This window comes from Triticum aestivum, chromosome 6D (assembly GCF_018294505.1).
Source record: "Triticum aestivum cultivar Chinese Spring chromosome 6D, IWGSC CS RefSeq v2.1, whole genome shotgun sequence".
Taxonomy (NCBI): domain Eukaryota; kingdom Viridiplantae; phylum Streptophyta; class Magnoliopsida; order Poales; family Poaceae; genus Triticum; species Triticum aestivum.
This window is the reverse complement of record NC_057811.1, coordinates 37,517,286-37,523,919: the sequence shown is the minus strand read 5'-3', so window position 1 is coordinate 37,523,919 and position 6,634 is coordinate 37,517,286.

Genomic DNA, 6,634 nt, shown 5'->3' with positions numbered 1-6,634 from the left:
TTGCACAGTATGAGCCTTTCCTACTATTTCTGGTCAAAAAAAACCATCCGCTCTCCGAGGAGGAGGTGAGCCTCGGCAACGAGGATTTTATCGTGCCCGAGGAACCTCTCGAGCAGGAGCGCTTTAAGCGCCAGCTAATAGCTACTGCAAGGAGCCTGAAAAAGAAGCAGCGGCAGCTTCAAGTTGATCAAGATCTGCTCAACGATAGATGGACTAATGTCCTGGCAGCCGAAGAATACGACCTTAACCGCCCAGCCAAAAGTTACCCGAAGCGCAAATTGCTACCTCAGTTCGATGATGAGGCACCGGAGCCTGTACCATCATCGTGCAATGCGGCTGACCGACCACCACGCGGTCGGGATAAAGCGGCAACACCAGCCTGCCCCACCTCGCCGTAAAGGCAGAGATAAAGCAGCTCGGGGTTATACATATGACCTTCGGCAAGACCTGGACAGTAGAGCAGGACATACCAGATCGATCTACGGATTGCGAGGACGTGCCTTGACACGTGACGACGGCTACCTATTCGGACGTGACAAACCTAGTCACGCCCGGGCAAAAAACCGCAGACGGACTCCATCCGAACTACGTCGCGACGTGGCCCAATACAGAGGCGCCACACACCCTCTTTGCTTCACTGACAAAGTAATGGATCATGAATTCCCAGAAGGGTTTAAACCCGTAAATATCGAATCATACAATGGAACAACTGATCCCGCGGTCTGGATCAAGGATTTTATTCTCCACATCCATATGGCCCGCGGAGATGACCTTCACGCCATCAAATACCTCCCACTCAAACTCAAAAGGCCAGCTCGGCACTGGTTAAACAATCTGCCAGAAAATTCTATTGGCAGCTGGGAGGACTTGGAAGAAGCCTTCCTCGACAACTTCCAAGGCACATATGTTCGGCCACCGGATGCCGATGACGTAAGTCACATAGTTCAACAGCCTGGAGAGTCAGCCAGGAAATTCTGGACTAGGTTCCTAACTAAAAAGAACCAGATCATCGACTGTCCGGATGCCGAAGCCCTAGCGGCCTTTAAACACAGCATCCATGACGAATGGCTCGCCCGCCACCTCGGCCAGGAGAAGCCAAAGTCCATGACAGGCCTCACGGCACTCATGACCCGCTTTTGCGCGGGTGAGGATAGTTGGCTGGCCCGTAGCAAAAACACATCAAGCGAAATGGGCACCTCTGAGGTCAAAAACAGCAACGGCAAGCTCCGACGCAACAGACACAAACGCCGAAGCAATGGTGACAACACCGATGACACGAAAGTCAACGCCGGATTCAGTGGCTCCAAGTCTGGTCAGCGGGAGAAGCCATACAAAAGAAACAGCTCGGGGCAATCTAGCTTGGGCCGCATACTCGACCGTCCGTGCCAGATCCATGGCACCCCAGACAAACCAGCCAATCATACCAACAGAGATTGTTGGGTTTTCAAACAGGTCGGCAAGTTAAACACCGAGAACAAGGAAAAGGGATTGCAAAGCGAGGACGACGACGAGGAACCCCGGCAACCGAACACAGGGGGACAGAAAAAGTTTCCCCCTTAGGTCAAAACGGTGAACATGATATATGCTACACACATCCCCAAGAGGGAGCGCAAGCGTGCGCTCAGGGACGTCTATACGATAGAGCCAGTCGCCCCAAAATTCAACCCATGGTCGTCATGCCCGATCACCTTTGATCGTCGGGATCATCCGACCAGTATCCGTCATGGCGGTTCAGCCGCACTGGTCCTCGACCCAATCATTGATGGATTCCACCTGACGCGAGTCCTCATGGACGGTGGCAGCAGCCTCAATCTGCTCTATCAGGATACAGTGCGCAAAATGGGCATTAACCCATCACGGATCAAGCCCACAAAGACTACCTTTAAAGGAGTCATACCAGGTGTAGAGGCCCGCTGTACGGGCTCAATCACACTCGAGGTTGTCTTCTGATCTCCGGATAATTTCTGAAGCGAAGAGTTAATCTTCGATATCGTCCCCTTTCGCAACGGCTATCACGCACTGTTGGGACGAACGGCATTTGCTCGATTTAATGTGGTGCCACATTATGCTTATCTCAAGCTCAAGATGCCCGGACCACGTGGCATCATAACAGTTAATGGAAATACAGAATGCTCCCTCCGTACCGAGGAGCACACCGCTGCCTTAGCAGCAGAAATACAGAGCGGCCTTCTCAAGCAGAACCTTAATTCAGTGGCCGAACTCCCGAACACTATTAAGAGAATCCGGACTATTCTGTAGCAGGACAGCTCGGCTCGTCGAGAGCTTGATTAGCAATTTGGCCTCCGTCCCAGTCCCGATCAAGTGGCGGCATTCGCACCGTGCGTACATAACTACGCACTCAAAATACCATGGGCATAGACGGAGTCATACCTACCTTGTGATCCACAATATGGCTCGACAGCTCCCAGACACATATACTTTCACTGTTCCCTTTTTCTCCTTTTCAGGTTTCTTTTCCACAGGCCTCCTCTGACGGCCTGACCAGCGGTCCTTTTGAAGGATCAATTCACCAAGATGGCAAGAAGCACAGACGTACAGGGGAATTTCGAGGTGGTTTCTTTAACGATCACTCTACCTGTTTTCAGAACCCACACGCAGCTCTCCCTTGGTTGTGGCATGTTAAATAGCCTGTTGCTTATCGCACTATTTGTATCAATGCGCCTTGACGTATTAATCAAATCATAATGGAAACAGTTCGCGGCCCAAATTTTAGGGCCCTAGCTTATTACCTTTGCTCCTTTTCTGTTCTCCATTTTTTTGTTGATAAACTTATCAGGTAGCACCCGTACACTTTGGTACGCTTCACATTTGCCAGGGGCTTCATAGCGCCCCGCACTACAGCAACAAAGTCCGAACACTTTTTACAGTATAGTTCGGCACCCCGAATTTAGCACTATATGCATTAGCTCCGAATCATGTCTTTGGTCAATAGTTGGGTTGCCCGGCTCCTGTGCTTGCTACCTTACGTTCCGCTATATCGGCTAAGGTAGTAAAGGGAGAACTACTGCGATTGTGCCCTAGTTTACCCGAAGGAGCACCTCAGTAGAGAAAGCCGAAAACTGACTGTCATGATGCGGCGAGAGCCGGTCAGCTCTTCGGAGGTTTCAAATCGTTAGAGATTTTTTCCGCATTATGCGAGGGATCGGTACTTACCCGATCAGGTGCTTATAGCATCCTAGTTCGGATACTAGGGGCTACGCCAAATTTTTTTATTGTCAAACTCCTATGGCTAAGTGAGGGTGTTCAAGCCACATAGTCTGATTGCCTGGTCTGTTGCGCTAAACACCTCCTTCATGGAACAAACAATTGGATCAAGAGTGTTTAGATTCCATCCCAAACACCCCCATACCACCTACGTGGGGGAAGAAGCCGACAACTGGCCAACTCTTAGATTTCATACAACACGGCCGCACATGAGGTAAAAAATTTAAATATAACAAAAATTATATTACATAACAACTTTGTTTCATCATACAAGGCAGAGACGACATGAATGTATTCATTCAAAGATAATGTCTTTCGCACATTGCGTCGCCACAATACGAGACCCCTCCAGGACGTCTTCAAAATATCGCTCGGGCGTGCGGTACTCTTGCCCTCAGGCGGCCCCTCGGTCACAAGCTTCACGGCGTCCATCTTCGCCCACCATACCCTGACGCGGGCGAAGGCCATGCGCGCACCCTCGATGCAGACCGACCGCTCGACGACGTCCAGCCGAGGACAGGCATTCACCAGCCGCTTCACGAGGCTGAAGTAGCTGCTGGGTATAGCTTCGGCAGGCCACAGCCGGATTATCAAATCCTTCATGGCCAGTTCGGCCACCCTATGCAGCTCGACCAGCTGTTTTAGCTGATCGCTAAAGGGCATCGGATGTTCTGGCGCAAGATATTGCGACCAGAACAGCTTCTCTATGGAGCTCCCTTCTTCGGCTCAAAAGAACGCTGCAGTGTCGGACACACTGCGCGGCAGATCAGCAAACGCCCCTGGAGAACTCCGAATCCGGGTTAGTAAGAAATACTTCTTCTTCACATACTTGCTTTGCATACTAAACGCCTTACCCGCCGCGATCTTCTAGGCCTCCTGGATCTCCTGGAGGGCGCCCTAGGCCTCAACCCGGGCTTCTTCCGCGCTTTGGCGAGCCTTGGCGAGTTCGGTCTCTCAAGCCGAAACATCGCACCCTAAGGCCTCGCATTTTTTCACAGTGTCCTAGAGCTCTTGCTGGACCTCGTTAAGCCTGGCCTTGAGCTTCTTACGGGAGGCTTGCTCTTTGGCAGCCTCCTCTTCGGCTTCGGCCAGGGCCTTTTTAAGGGCCTCGACCTTGGTCGTCTCTCCTGCATAGATCAGGGCACTCCAGTCAAAAGACATCATTTATTCTTACCGAATATACAGCAAGTTATTACATACCTTGCTTTTCTTCTAGCTACTTCCTCACTTGGCCGAGCTCCTCCTCGGCCCGCTCTAGTCTCTGCTTTAGTCCAGAGAATTCGGCAGTGTGTGAGGTCGCGGCCAGCAACGACGCCTACTTATTCATATCAGACACATTCAGTTAGTTCCCTGCGAAATTTAATTGATCCTCTGTCTGGCTTTTCTTTCCGAACACCGGACAGTGTCTCATGGGCTACTGTCTATATTGGGACTTTTTCCTATGCGTCGCTTACCTCAAAACATGTCAGCAAGCTGTTGTTAGTCCGCTCTTGATGGACTGAACCCTTTCAATCACCGTACCCATAAGGATACGGTGTTCATCCACAATGGAAGCGCCTCGTAGCGCTTCCAGCAGATTATCTGGTGCCTCTGGTTGGACAGAGGTCACCGGCGGGATAGGCACAATTCCTTTTCTAGAAGGAGGCTGCTCGCCGGATTCCGGAGCCGCATAGGTCTCTGGAACCGTATCCGGATGGGGGCCGAACAGAACACGGCCCCCATCACCGGTCTCCATGTGGGTCTGCTCCCCCATATGTTTGGTGACTGGGGTTTCGCCCTCCAGCGCCTCCCGGACAGTCTCATGGGCTTCCCCCTGGCCGGGGAAGGTCCTTCAGGACAGCACCTCGTCTTCACCCTTGGCCTTGGGAGAGTGAGCGGCCGGCGGTGACTCGGTGGCCATCGCCTTCGAATCTAGCGAACCTCCGGATGAGGTTCGCGGGGAGCTGTCGTGGGCTGAACTGTAATGGCATAATAAACCATGTTAATACAATGAAGAGGAGAGGCCGGATATATGGACATATACGAGTTTTAGTACTTACGATGCGGCCAGGGGCTTGCTTCGGGAGGGTCGCTCGGGGCTGCTGTCGACGTCCCACGCGGATTTTTCCGCGAGGGGGCCCTTCCCCTCTTGGGCGCCTCCGCCTCGAGATTTACGGAGGTCGCCCTCTTCTTCCTCCCCCCATCGGGGGGAGAGTTGCTTTCTTCCTCCTCCTCCTCCTCCTCCTCCTCGGCGGCAGAGGAGTGAATCTTGTCTTCGGACGTCACGTCCGAAGCGCCCTTGCGGCGAGGGCCACCATTGGCCCCCTTGGCCTTCTTCTTGGCCTTCTTATCCGGTGCCTTGTAGGGCGCCAGAACCAGCATCTTCGCCAGGAGCGGGATGACTGGTTCTTCTAGCAGCGTCTCTCCAATGAAAGGCACTCGTCGTTTCGGTATCAAAGGGAAGCTTGCCCCTAGATACATGGGTCCTTTCAAGATCATTGGCAAAAGAGGCGACCTCGCCTATCAACTTGAGCTTCCCTCCAACTTCGCGAATGTGCACGATGTGTTCCATGTGTCACAGCTCCGCAAGTGCTTCAAGACTCCTGAGCGCACCATCAACTTCGAAGAGATTGACCTCCAAGAAGATTTGTCTTATCATGAGCACCCCGTTGCTATTCTTGAAGAAACTGAGCGCAAGACTCGCAACAAGTCAATCAAATTCCTGAAAGTGAAGTGGTCGCACCATTCCGACCGAGAAGCCACCTGGGAACGCGAGGACCACCTCCGTTCCGAATATCCGGGGTTCTTTCAGTCCTAGATCTCGGGACGAGATCCTCTCGTAGTGGTGGAGTGTTGTAACACCCCGGATGTAACTTTCCGTATTTGTAACTCCAACTCTTGCCATTTTCGGCTATGTGTTATGATATTCCCTCCGTGGTAGGGTTTTGTCTTTCGTTTTGCATTTTGTTCATGTCATGCATCTCACATCATGTCATCATGTGCATCTCATTTGCATACGTGTTCGTCTCATGCATCCGAGCATTTTCCCCATTGTCCGTTTTGCAATCCGACACTCCCACGTGCACCGGCGCACCCCTCTTGTTTCTCTTCGTGAGCGGGTGTTAAACGTTCTCAGAATGGACCGAGGTTTGCCAAGTGGCCTTGGTACACCACCGGTAGACCACCTGTCAAGTTTCATTCCATTTGGAGGTCGTTTGATGCTCCAACGGTTAACCGGGTAACCGCAAAGTCCTTTTGTGTGTTGCAGCAAAACCCCCCTCCAAACATCCCAATAACAGATCTAAGCCACTTCCATGCTCTAGGTCGTTCGATCACAATCGTGTGGGCGAAAACCGTGCCTCTTTTGGACTCTCCTAGCTCCCTATGCCTATTTAAACACCTTCCCCTCCGAAATCCGGGTCCAAACCCT